Consider the following 14,996-nt stretch of genomic DNA (forward strand, 5'->3'; position numbering starts at 1 on the left):
TTCACAATGCTTGATCAAGATTGTGATGGCTTCATGTCACCTCAAAAATTATTTTGTTATCACTTCCTACTCGAGGACGAGCAGGAGTGATACGTCCCAAACGTATCTATAATTTCTTATGTTCCATGCTACTTTTATGATGATACTCACATGTTTTATACACATTATATGTCATTATTATGCATTTTCCGGCACTAACCTATTGACGAGATGCCGAAGAGCCAGTTGTTGTTTTCTGCTGTTTTTGGTTTCAGAAATCCTACGAAGGAAATATTCTCGGAATTAGACGAAATCAACGCCCAGGGGCCTATTTTTCCACGAAGCATCCAGAAGTCCGAAGAGGAAACGAAGTGGGGCCACGAGGTAGCCACATAGTAGGGCGGCGTGGCCCAAGCTCTGGCCGCGCCGGCCTGTTGTGTGGGCCCCTCGTGACGCCCCTTGACCTGCCCTTCCGCCTACATATAGTCTTCGTCGCGAAACCCCCAGTACCGAGAGCCACGATACGGAAAACCTTACAGAGACACCGCCGCCGCCAATCCCATCTCGGGGGATTCAGGAGATCGCCTCCGGCACCCTGCCGGAGAGGGGAATCATCTCCCGGAGGTCTCTTCATCGCCATGATCGCCTCCGGATCGATGTGTGAGTAGTCCACCCCTGGACTATGGGTCCATAGCAGTAGCTAGATGGTTGTCTTCTCCTCATTGTGCTATCATGTTAGATCTTGTGAGCTGCCTATCATGATCAAGATCATCTATTTGTAATGCTACATGTTGTGTTTGTTGGGATCCGATGAATATTGAATACTATGTCAAGTTAATTATCAATCTATCATATATGTTATTTATGTTCTTGCATGCTCTCCGTTGCTAGTAGAGGCTCTGGCCAAGTTGATACTTGTGACTCCAAGAGGGAGTATTTATGCTCGATAGTGGGTTCATGCCTCCATTAAATCTGGGACAGTGACAGAAAGTTCTAAGGTTGTGGATGTGCTGTTGCTACTAGGGATAAAACATCGATGCTTTGTCTAAGGATATTTGTGTTGATTACATTACACACCATACTTAATGCAATTTTCTGTTGCTTGCAACTTAATACCGGAAGGGGTTCGGATGATAACCTGAAAGTGGAATTTTTAGGCATAGATGCATGCTGGATAGCGGTCTATGTACTTTGTCGTAATGCCCTGATTAAATCTCATAGTACTCATCATGATATATGTATGTGCATTGTTATGCCTTCTTTATTTGTCAATTGCCCAACTGTAATTTGTTCACCCAACATCTGTTTATCTTATGGGAGAGACACCACTAGTGAACTGTGGACCCCGGTCCTATTCTTTACATCTGAAATACAATCTACTGCAATTGTTCTTTACTGTTCTTCGCAAACAAACATCATCATCCACACTATACATCTAATCCTTTGTTTACAGCAAGCCGGTGAGATTGACAACCTCACTGTTACGTTGGGGCAAAGTAATGTGATTGTGTTGTGCAGGTTCCACGTTGGCGCCGGAATCCCGGGTGTTGCGCCGCACTACACTCCGCCACCAACAACCTTCAACGTGCTTCTTGGCTCCTACTGGTTCGATAAACCTTGGTTTCTTTCTGAGAGAAAACTTACTGCTGTGCACATCACACCTTCCTCTTGGGGTTCCCAACGGACGTGTGTCTCACGCGCATCAAGGAGTTAAGCTTGGGGATGCTTGATACGTCTCAAACGTATCTATAATTTTTGATGCTCCATGCTTGTTTTACACCAATTTATATATGTTTTTCTCATGCTTCGTTGCACTTTTATACATTTTCCAGCACGAACCTATTAACAAGATGCCACAGTGTCAGCTCCCTATTTTCTGCGGTTTTGTATTTCAGAAAAGTTGTATAGGAAATATTCTCGTAATTGGATGAAACAAAAGCCGAAGTCAATATTTTTCCGTAACGAAGACAGAGTCCAGAGGGAGGGTCGAAGAAGAAGCGCAGGGCGGCCAGACCAGCCCTAGACGCGGCCTGGCCCTGGCCCGCTCCTAGGGGTGGTGTGGGCCCCCTGGCCTCCACCGACATCGCCCATCCGCCTATTTAATCATGATCTCGGGAAAACCCTGGACACCCGAGCCTCCATCCACGAAAAATTCCGTCGCGGACGCCATTGCAGACCCTAGCTCGAGAGGGTTTTGAAGCTCTTCCCGGCACCCTGCCGGAGGGGGAAATCATCGCCGGAGGCATCTATATCGCCATGCCCGCCTCCGAAGTGATGTGTGAGTAGTTCATCCATGTACTATGGGTCCATATCAGTAGCTAGATGGTTGTCTTCTCCAATTTGTGCCTCATGTTTAGATCTTATGAGCTGCCCTACATGATCAAGATCATCCTTATGTAATGCTACTCCCTCCGATCCGAAAAAAATGCCAGACGGTTAGTACAATTGCGCTTTTCTAATTAACCCCTTCTAAAAACTGGTTAGTCTAATTGTCTTATTGCTGTGCGGGCAAAGAGGCATGGGCTCCTCCAGGTCAGGAGGCTTACCACGGAGGAGACCAGGTAGATATCCGCCGCCGGCCAGGCGGCAAGTCCGCCCTGCGATGGTGAGCAACTGGGCTGCAACCGGCGGCAGGTCGAGGGACTACGTTTCCTTGTGCGTGTGGGTGTGTGGCCGCCGCATCGAGGTGCCCCCCGGCCGTGTGCGCGACGTGGCAGGCGAACTCGACGGAGCGGCGCGCGGGGATGCACGCACGCGCCAGCGAGCAAGCCCAGAACGACGGCCTGGTTCGTGGGTAGCGCCGCCACCAAGGCTGTGGTTTTATTTTTTGAGATGGTCTCTGTTCGTGGGTGGGGAAGAAAGAGATTGAGTGGTCCTGGTTAGTTGCTCTGCGTGAGTTTTGGTTGCGTTCAGTTCGGTGGAGTGCGGGTTGAATAGAATACAAACACGAGGTTTTTTCTATAAAAGAGTTCGTCCGACACTTTTTTCGGACCGGAGGGAGTACATGTTGTGTTTGCTAGGATCCGATGAATATTGAATGCTATGTTGAGATAGATTATATATTCTTGTCATATGTTATTTGCGATCTTGAATGCTCTCTGTTGCTAGTAGATACTCTGGCCAAGTAGATGCTTCTGACTCCAAGAGGGGGTATTTATGCTCGATAGTAGGTTCATGCCTCTAGTTTTCTGGGAGAGTCACAATAACTTCTAAGATTGTAGATGTGATGTTGCTAGTAGGGAGAAAACAACAATGTTTTATTCGAGGGTAATTCTATTGTTTACTTTACACAGCTTGTTTTATTACGAATCTCATAGTAATCATCTTGTCATGTATGGTCCATATTCTGTCAATTGCCCAGATGCAATTTGTTCACCCAACATGTTATTTATCTTTATGGAGAGACACCTCTAGTGAACTGTGGACCCCAGTCCTTTCCTTTACACTGATAAATTCAACCACTGCAATCCTGCTATGTTTACTTACTGTAAGCTCTGTTCTCTTTATTTACTGCAAACATCTCATTCCACTCGATACATTTAATTCTTTGTGTTCAGCGAAACCGGTGAGATTGACAACCTCACTGTAAGTTGGGGCAAAGTATTTTGGTTGTGTTGTGTGCAGGTTCCACGTTGTTGCTGACGCCGGTAGTGCGCCCTGCCACTAGTCAGCTAGCAACACCTTCAGAAGTCACGCATTTCTCCTACTGGTCGATTAAACCTTGGTTTCTTACTGAGGGAAAACTTGTTGTTGTGCTCATCATACCTTCCTCTTGGGGTTCCCCAACAGTGTGCAATCTGCGCTCATCAGCCCTCCTGATCGATCAGTTGCCCCAGTTACCCATGCGATCCCAAAAAAGACAACAATGAGTAGTACTAGCATGCATGTGAACAGTAAAATGCATGTCAACAGTACCTGCACCATGTGCTCCTTATTGATGTACATCCGCGTCCTCCTGATCATCTACACCATGGCCAGCTCCACGACCAGCAACAGGGCCTCTTCCATGACCACCGCGGCCAGCAGCTTCATTAACAACACTCCACGGCCATGAGCACCTCCACCTCCCCGGCCACAGCTCCATCGCAGCCAGCAGCTCCACGTACATCATCTCCACGGCCACGTACAACGTCTCCACGGCCACAAGCACCTCCACCTCCATGGCCATAGCTCCGCTGCGACCCGCAGCTCCACGTACAACATCTCCAGGCCACGAGGGTAACGAACAAGAGGATACTCAGGCTCATCGTCGACTCGGCCGCGGCCAGTTCCGTCATCGCTGTCGTCTCCCGTGAACTGCTGGCCGCGGCCAGCTCCATCGCCGCTTCCATCTCCCTTGAACTGCTGTCCGCGGCTAGCTCCATCGCCGTTGTCGTCTCCCGTGAACTCCAGGCTGCGGCCAGCACCGTCGCCGCTTGATGTTTCGGCGAACTGCGGTCGACGGCCAAGGATCACCATCTCCATTAATGGCGTGTGAGTTGGGACCTGGGAGAGAAGAGCGAAGGGGAGGAGACAACATGCAGGAGATACGAGGAGCCCGATCGAGAGACGTGTGTGAGAGACATTAACTTCGTGCATGCAGGGGCAAGGAAGGAAAGATACCAATTTTTCCTCTCAACCGATCACTTCCTAAAAAACTGCGCTGAAATTTATACGCCTTAAGCCTTGGCAAGGAGGGAGTAATGTACTTGAATAGCTCGCAAGTTTTTAGACGCACTCCTTTCCTTTCAGGGTACCGAGTGGGACTAAAAGGTTTTTAATGAGGTGGGCTTGCTTTGCTAAAATATAGCATGGTTTGAATAAAAATAGTGATATTGAAAATTATTGTTTCTTGTTGCAAAGTTCAGGCTCGGGGGCTCTACCCGCCAAAATCAATACAGTTAACTCGACAATAATCACATATTCGTCTTATCTTGACACAAGCCTCATGGACAAAAGTAACCAATAATCCTCGCCACACCGATGCTCGAGGGCTGGGTTGAAAGCTAAAATTTCAAAAGAGTCGATCGTCCAAAGTAAAGTTTGCTTTGACCTCACAAGCATCTCAAAAAATTATAATATAGTACGAAAATAGAGTATACACGAAAACATGTCTATGTTTACACAAGGATCCGATGACCAAGCAATAAAGTATACAACAAGAATAATATATTTACGGAGATTCGTTTTAGCTTAAACCTCACGTAGAAATCAATATACAAGAATTTATGTATCCATTTGTCTATATTTTCTTTTGCATCACGCATTTGCTATGTTGAGTCATCATATTGGAATTCTCTGAAGAAAGCAGAATCCACTTCGAGTAGCGTATCAATCATCTTTTCAGCAGCTTTAGATATAGCTGCGATATGACGATCAAGTTTTATTTTCTTCTTTGAGCTCTTCAAAAGAACACCTTGTGCGACTTCGTCAAGATTAATCTTCGGATGGAAAATTCTAAGCCAGATTAATGCAAACTTGGCACCAGCAACCATTTGAGCCTTAACGAAGTTATGGACGTTACGCACATCCTTGAATTTCTCCATTAGTTGAGTAATATTTTTCGGGCTGTGGATTGCGAGGAAACGTAGCATTGTACACCATACCCAATGTGCTGCTGCAGAAATCATGGAATCCTTGAGTTTGGGTAGCGCGATCTTGAAATTGGACAATACAGCGACAACGTGTTTCATCTGCCTAGAAATCAACATTGGCTTCCTTGGCAAGTCGCATGAGACTCCCAACCCGGAAGTTTACCCTTTATTCTTCAGCAGCAGTATCTAAAAAGGAACCTATGACAAAAAAGAAGAACAACTTTGTAAGTGTTTGAACAAGGAAAGATAATCTGGTTTGAAGGGAAAAAGGAAGCGCACTAGCCATATATTGACTTGCACAGTCATGAGGTGGAGCATGTAATTTTCGCGTTCAGCAGAATGACTAGCCTTGGCAGTAGCAGTTTCTTCCAATTTAAGGGACTCATGTGCTTGAAGAAGAGCAGTTTGCTCGTGATCCGATGATTTTTGTGCTTGGTCCAGGGCGGTCATAGTTTGCTTCTTCATACATTCGAGGAAATATTTTCAGGAATTTTTGCGGATTGTGGTGCAGTAGGAGACGCGTCGGAACACCCAGTCTCGGTATAGTTGTAAAAAACTAACTGGAGAATAAAAATTTGCTCGACATCAATTACTGCACAAGTCGATTTTTTTTCGTTCATCATTATGGTGTATTACTGCAGCCAACAAGACGCTTACATGACAGTCGAAAGCAACAAAAGGATAACTATCTACAAAAGAAGGAGTACAAGGTTGTCTACTTGACCTCCGTCTGAGCAGTGCTGGCAGAGGAAGAAGTTGTTGGGTCGATGATGGCGATAAGTTTCTTCGAGAAAGCTTCCGGACTCTTTATCAGAGCGGTCCACTTATCCTTATTCAAACCTCGAACAGTTGCAACCTTGGCCCAATCAATTTTCTCACCACTGGCTATCACTAGTGTGATGGTGCCTTCAACACCAATATTCAAGCTCGCTTGGCGATGCGCCAAAACTAGATCACCTTTGTCCGTAAAGTTCTTGGCGAGAAGCTCGAGTTTGTCTGGCAAAAAAGCTTTTGGGAAGAAGTGTGGGAAAATCCGATCGAGTGCAATTCGACTTTCCCGAAAGCAGTACGTGCCAGGGTGCAATTCATTTCCAGTATTGAGAGGGTATCCAGAAGTGCATCTTCTTCAAGATCCATCCTGGTTCCTGGTATACATCTCACCCAAAAAAAATCTGAAAGAAGGATAATTTTTTTTCAATATAAATATGAAGGTGACATAAGCAAAAAACAAAAATGCGACGACGGGACAGGGCAACAGTACTCGAGAATCTGGTGGACCATTTGTCGAGTCGCGCAATTATAGCAGCTTCTCGTTGGGAAATCTGCTCTTCCCTCTCGCTCAAGGCTGTTTCCGCAGCACTAAGCCTGTCTCGAAGATTTTCAACACCCGCAGCTTTTTCTTCGGCATCACTGCGAGCTTTTTCGCTGGCCTCGAGCTTCTTTTCCACCTCTTTGGCGCGCTCTTCAGCAAGATGCAAAGCTCCTGAACAAACGGAGGGGTTATGTTATAAGTAAAATAGCACAGGAATATTAGGTAACATATACAAGAAAATTACTTCTTAAGGAGTCAGCTTCATCGCGGAACCCGATAAAACAGGTACCCATGTCGACCATCTCCTTCATTAAGGGCTGCAAAATAGTCAGAACACAAAAGAAAAGTGTCAAGGAGATGGTGTTTCTCAAGTAAACACAAAAGTAAGAGAAGGCAAAAAAGGTAAACTTACATCATCGAGAAGAGGGTTTGATAAACTCCTAGCGGCAACTACCCCTTGCCAGCGGCACTCGTCCTTGGTTTTTTCTTCAATACCCGGGGGCTTGGCGGTAGATCCGTGGTTTCAAGGGGATTTTTCGGGTCCTCGGAGATGACCGGCGTATGGGATGTACTTGTGATTGCTGGTTCGGAAGCATCGAGTTCTAGATGCTCCTCATCGTCCCTATCCATATACAAAATATTTTAACATAAGGATAAACAAAACAAGTCAAAATAGTTGGGCGGAAGAAAAATAAACTTACGATCTTATAACGGCAGCGGAAGCAAAGGGGTCAAAATCCTTGGTTCTTCATGAGAAGATTCTTCGGTAGTTGGTTCAGATAGCTTGGATGCACTGGAATCCTCTTCATCATCCATCCTTTTTCTCTTGCGCTTTCTGGAGAAGACGCAGAAGGAATGGAATTCGTGTAGGAGGAGCTAGATGCGTGTGCTGACTCCGAGATTTTATCAGATGAACCCGCACTCTTTTTAGATTATGCGGGTTCACTGTTGCAAACTGAAGCCTCTTGCGAGTCATCAGTGGTGATTACTCGCTCAGGCACATCTCCACCTTCGGGAACATGAGAAAGGGAAGAAAGTATTTGATGGTTCTACGTAATAAAAGTGCGAGTTAAAATGAAGATACAAGATAGGCAAGAAAATAAAAAAGCAAAATTTCGAGAAAAACACTTACAGCTAAAAGGGCGTTGATGGCGTGTAACTCACACGTTCGTTGGGAACCCCAAGAGGAAGGTATGATGCGCACAGCAGCAAGTTTTCCCTCAGAAAGAAACCAAGGTTTATCGAACCAGGAGGAGCCAAGAAGCACGTTGAAGGTTGATGGCGGCGGGATGTAGTGCGGCGCAACACCAGGGATTCCGGCGCCAACGTGGAACCTGCACAACACAACCAAAGTACTTTGCCCCAACGAAACAGTGAGGTTGTCAATCTCACCGGCTTGCTGTAACAAAGGATTAACCGTATTGCGTGGAAGATGATTGTTTGCAGAAAACAGTAGAACAGTATTGCAGTAGATTGTATTTCAGTAAAGAGAATTGGACCGGGGTCCACAGTTCACTAGAGGTGTCTCTCCCATAAGACGAACAGCATGTTGGGTGAACAAATTACAGTTGGGCAATTGACAAATAAAGAGAGCATGACCATGCACATACATATCATGATGAGTATAGTGAGATTTAATTGGGCATTACGACAAAGTACATAGACCGCCATCCAACTGCATCTATGCCTAAAAAGTCCACCTTCAGGTTATCATCCGAACCCCCTCCAGTATTAAGTTGCAAAGCAACAGACAATTGCATTAAGTATGGTGCGTAATGTAATCAACAACTACATCCTTAGACATAGCATCAATGTTTTATCCCTAGTGGCAACAGCACAACACAACCTTAGAACTTTCTATCACTGTCCCAGGTGTCAATGCAGGCATGAACCCACTATCGAGCATAAGTACTCCCTCTTGGAGTTACAAGCATCTACTTGGCCAGAGCATCTACTAGTAACGGAAAGCATGCAAGATCATAAACAACACGTAGATATAACTTTGATAATCAACATAACAAGTATTCTCTATTCATCGGATCCCAACAAACGCAACATATAGAATTACAGATAGATGATCTTGATCATGTTAGGCAGCTCACAAGATCCGACAATGATAGCACAATGGGGAGAAGACAACCATCTAGCTACTGCTATGGACCCATAGTCCAGGGGTAGACTACTCACACATCACACCGGAGGCGACCATGGCGGCGTAGAGTCCTCCGGGAGATGATTCCCCTCTCCGTGAGTGCCGGAGGCGATCTCCTGGATCCCCCGAGATGGGATCGGCGTTGGCGGCGTCTCTGGAAGGTTTTCCATATCGTGGCTCTCGGTACTGGGGGTTTCGTCACGGAGGCTTTAAGTAGGCGGAAGGGTAGGTCAAGAGGCGGCGCGAGGTGCCCAGACCATAGGGCCGCGCGGCCAGGGCAGGGGCCGCGCCGCCCTATGCTCTGGCTGCCTCGTGGCCCCTCTTCGTTTCGTCTTCGGACTTTTGGAAGCTTCATGGAAAAATAGGCCCCTGGGCTTTGATTTCGTCCAATTCCGAGAATATTTCCTTACTAGGATTTCTGAAACCAAAAACAGTAGAAAACAGCAACTGGCACTTCGGCATCTTGTTAATAGGTTAGTTCCAGAAAATGCACGAATATGACATAAAGTGTGCATAAAACATGTAGATAACATCAATAATGTGGCATGGAACATAAGAAATTATCGATACGTCGGAGACGTATCAGCATCCCCAAGCTTAGTTCTGCTCGTCCCGAGCAGGTAAAACGATAACACAGATAATTTCTGGAGTGACATGCCATCATAATCTTGATCATACTATTTGTAAAGCATATGTAGTGAATGCAGCGATCAAAACAATGTATATGACATGAGTAAACAAGTGAATCATAAAGCAAAGACTTTTCGTGAATAGCACTTCAAGACAAGCATCAATAAGTCTTGCATAAGAGTTAACTCATAAAGCAATAATTCAAAGTAAAAGCATTGAAGCAACACAAAAGAAGATTAAGTTTCAGCGGTTGCTTTCAACTTGTAACATGTATATCTCATGGATATTGTCAACATAGAGTAATATAATAAGTGCAATAAACAAGTATGTAGGAATCAATACACAGTTCACACAAGTGTTTGCTTCTTGAGGTGGAGAGAAATAGGTGAACTGACTCAACATTGAAAGTAAAAGAATGGTCCTCCATAGAGGAAAAGCATCGATTGCTATATTTGTGCTAGAGCTTTGATTTTGAAAACATGAAACAATTTTGTCAACGGTAGTAATAAAGCATATGCATCATGTAAATTATATCTTATAAGTTGCAAGACTCATGCATAGTGTACTAATAGTGCCCGCACCTTGTCCTAATTAGCTTGGACTACCGGATCATCACAATGCACTGTTTTTACCAAGTGTCACAAAGGGGTACCTCTATGCCGCCTGTACGAAGGTCTAAGGAGAAAGCTCGCATTGGATTTCTCGCTATTGATTATTCTTCAACTTAGACATCCATACCGGGACAACATAGACAACAGATAATGGACTCCTCTTTTATGCATAAGCATGTAACAACAATTAATAATTTTCTCATTTGAGATTGAGGATATATGTCCAAAACTGAAACTTCCACCATGGATCATGGCTTTAGTTAGCGGCCCAATGTTCTTCTCTAACATATGCATGCTTAACCATAAGGTGGTAGATCTCTCTTACTTCAGACAAGACGGACATGCATAGCAACTCACATGAAATTCAACAATGAATAGTTGATGGCGTCCCTAGTGAACATGGTTATCGCACAATAAGCAACTTAATAAGAGATAAAGTGCATAATTACATATTCAATACCACAATAGTTTTTAAGCTATTTGTCCCATGAGCTATATATTGCAAAGGTGAATGATGGAATTTTAAAGGTAGCACTCAAGCAATTTACTTTGGAATGGCGGAAAATACCATGTAGTAGGTAGGTATGGTGGACACAAATGGCATAGTGGTTGGCTCAAGTATTTTGGATGCATGAGAAGTATTCCCTCTCGATACAAGGTTTAGGCTAGCAAGGCTTATTTGAAACAAACACAAGGATGAACCGGTGCAGCAAAACTCACATAAAAGACATATTGAAAACATTATAAGACTCTACACCGTCTTCCTTGTTGTTCAAACTCAATACTAGAAATTATCTAGACCTTAGAGAAACCAAATATGCAAACCAAATTTTAGCATGCTCTATGTATTTCTTCATTAATGGGTGCAAAGCATATGATGCAAGAGCTTAATCATGAGCACAACAATTGCCAAGTATCACATTACCCAAGACATTTATAGCAATTACTACATGTATCATTTTCCAATTCCAACCATATAACAATTTAACGAAGGAGAAACTTCGCCATGAATACTATGAGTAGAAACCAAGGACATACTTGTCCATATGCTACAGCGGAGCGTGTCTCTCTCCCATAAAGTGAATGCTAGGATCCATTTTATTCAAACAAAACAAAAACAAAAACAAACCGACGCTCCAAGAAAAAGCACATAAGATGTGATGGAATAAAAATATAGTTTCAGGGGAGGAACCTGATAATTTGTCGATGAAGAAGGGGATGCCTTGGGCATCCCCAAGCTTAGACGCTTGAGTCTTCTTGATATATGCAGGGGTGAACCACCGGGGCATCCCCAAGCTTAGAGCTTTCACTCTCCTTGATCATGTTGCATCATACTCCTCTCTTGATCCTTGAAAACTTCCTCCACACCAAACTCGAAACAACTCATTAGAGGGTTAGTGCACAATATAAATTGACATATTCAGAGATGACACAATCATTCTTAACACTTCTGGACATTGCATAATGCTACTGGACATTAGTGGATCAAAGAAATTCATCCAACATAGCAAAAGAGGCAATGCAAAATAAAAGGCAGAATCTGTCAAAACAGAACAGTTCATATTGACGAATTTTAAAATGGCACCAGACTTGCTCAGATGAAAATGCTCAAATTGAATGAAAGTTGCGTACATATCTGAGGATCATGCACGTAAATTGGCTTAATTTTCTGAGCTACCTACAGGGAGGTAGACCCAGATTCGTGACAGCAAAGAAATCTGGAACTGTGCAGTAATCCAAATCTAGTACTTACTTTTCTATCAAAGACTTTACTTGGCACAACAAAACACAAAACTAAGATAAGGAGAGGTTGCTACAGTAGTAAACAACTTCCAAGACACAAAATAAAAACAAAGTACTGTAGGTAAAAACATGGGTTGTCTCCCATAAGCGCTTTTCTTTAACGCCTTTCAGCTAGGCGCAGAAAGTGTGTATCAAGTATTATCGGAGGGTGGTGTATCATTATTATGAGCTCCCCCATCCGCAGTGGTACTAAGGGTTTTGTCAATTTTAGGCCTATAATAATACTTCTTTGGTTTAGGCACTTTAGAGACATACATAAACTTTTGCTCCTTACCCACATAAGCTTTCTCCTTATATTTAAGAGATGAAAATGTTGAACCCAAGGTTCCCATAGCTTTTTCAAGTTCATCAATCCTATTGATTTGATCATCATGGACAACACAAGTTCCTAGGACACTAATTCTTTCATCAATTCCTACTAAGGATTTATCAAGTTCATCAGTTTTATCAAGTAACACTTCCAATTTAGCTTCAATACTTGGAAAAATTTTCTCTATGGTTTCCAATTTTTTCATAACATTTTCAAGAGAGATTTCAGTTTTAACTTTATCAACAGGGGGTATTCCAAATAGACTCTCAATAATGCAGCTAGCTTCTAATGCAGGGGTACTTAAGAAGTTACCTCCTGCGAGACAATCAAGAACATGCCTATTCCAGCTAGAGATACCAACATAAAAATTCCTGAGTAAAATAGTGGTGGAGTGTTTCTTAGTGCACCTATTATGGGCATTACTAATTCTATACCAAGCATCTCTTAAACATTCTCCCCCTTGTTGCTTAAACGAACGAACTTCAACTTCAGGATTACTCATTTTAGCAGTAGTAAATAAAGCAAAATAGATAAAGTAAATGCAAGTAAACTAATTTTTTTGTGTTTTTGATATAGCAAACAAGATAGCAAACAAAGTAAAACTAGCAACTAATTTTTTTGTATTTTGATTTAGTGCAGCAAACAAAGTAGTAAATAAAACTAAGCGGGTTTGATAAACTCCTAGCGGCAACTACATCTTGCCAGCGGCACTCGTCCTTGGTTTTTTTCTTCAATACCCGGGGGCTTGGCGGTAGATCCGTGGTTTCAAGGGGATTTTTCGGGTCCTCGGAGATGACCGGCGTATGGGATGTACTTGTGATTGCTGGTTCGGAAGCATCGAGTTCTAGATGCTCCTCATCGTCCCTATCCATATACAAAATATTTTAACATAAGGATAAACAAAACAAGTCAAAATAGTTGGGCGGAAGAAAAATAAACTTACGATCTTATAACGGCAGCGGAAGCAAAGGGGTCAAAATCCTTGGTTCTTCATGAGAAGATTCTTCGGTAGTTGGTTCAGATAGCTTGGATGCACTGGAATCCTCTTCATCATCCATCCTTTTTCTCTTGCGCTTTCTGGAGAAGACGCAGAAGGAATGGAATTCGTGTAGGAGGAGCTAGATGCGTGTGCTGACTCCGAGATTTTATCAGATGAACCCGCACTCTTTTTAGATTATGCGGGTTCATCGTTATAGCGAAGCCTCTTGCGAGTCATCAGTGGTGATTACTCGCTCAGGCACATCTCCACCTTCGGGAACATGAGAAAGGGAAGAAAGTATTTGATGGTTCTACGTAATAAAAGTGCGAGTTAAAATGAAGATACAAGATAGGCAAGAAAATAAAAAAGCAAAATTTCGAGAAAAACACTTACAGCTAAAAGGGCGTTGATGGCGTGTAACTCACACGTTCGTTGGGAACCCCAAGAGGAAGGTATGATGCGCACAGCAGCAAGTTTTCCCTCAGAAAGAAACCAAGGTTTATCGAACCAGGAGGAGCCAAGAAGCACGTTGAAGGTTGATGGCGGCGGGATGTAGTGCGGCGCAACACCAGGGATTCCAGCGCCAACGTGGAACCTGCACAACACAACCAAAGTACTTTGCCCCAACGAAACAGTGAGGTTGTCAATCTCACCGGCTTGCTGTAACAAAGGATTAACCGTATTGCGTGGAAGATGATTGTTTGCAGAAAACAGAACACGATATTGCGTAGATTGTATTTCAGTAAAGAGAATTGGACCGGGGTCCACAGTTCACTAGAGGTGTCTCTCCCATAAGACGAACAGCATGTTGGGTGAACAAATTACAGTTGGGCAATTGACAAATAAAGAGAGCATGACCATGCACATACATATCATGATGAGTATAGTGAGATTTAATTGGGCATTACGACAAAGTACATAGACCGCCATCCAACTGCATCTATGCCTAAAAAGTCCACCTTCAGGTTATCATCCGAACCCCCTCCAGTATTAAGTTGCAAAGCAACAGACAATTGCATTAAGTATGGTGCGTAATGTAATCAACAACTACATCCTTAGACATAGCATCAATGTTTTATCCCTAGTGGCAACAGCACAACACAACCTTAGAACTTTACATCCTTTGTCCCGGTGTCAATGCAGGCATGAACCCACTATCGAGCATAAGTACTCCCTCTTGGAGTTACAAGCATCTACTTGGCCAGAGCATCTACTAGTAACGGAAAGCATGCAAGATCATAAACAACACGTAGATATAACTTTGATAATCAACATAACAAGTATTCTCTATTCATCGGATCCCAACAAACGCAACATATAGAATTACAGATAGATGATCTTGATCATGTTAGGCAGCTCACAAGATCCGACAATGATAGCACAATGGGGAGAAGACAACCATCTAGCTACTGCTATGGACCCATAGTCCAGGGGTAGACTACTCACACATCACACCGGAGGCGACCATGGCGGCGTAGAGTCCTCCGGGAGATGATTCCCCTCTCCGGCAGGGTGCCGGAGGCGATCTCCTGGATCCCCCGAGATGGGATCAGCGTTGGCGGCGTCTCTGGAAGGTTTTCCGTATCGTGGCTCTCGGTACTGGGGGTTTCGTCACGGAGGCTTTAAGTAGGCGGATGGGTAGGTCAA

The sequence above is a fragment of the Lolium perenne genome, chromosome 1 (genome assembly GCF_019359855.2).
Source record: "Lolium perenne isolate Kyuss_39 chromosome 1, Kyuss_2.0, whole genome shotgun sequence".
Taxonomy (NCBI): Eukaryota; Viridiplantae; Streptophyta; class Magnoliopsida; order Poales; family Poaceae; genus Lolium; species Lolium perenne.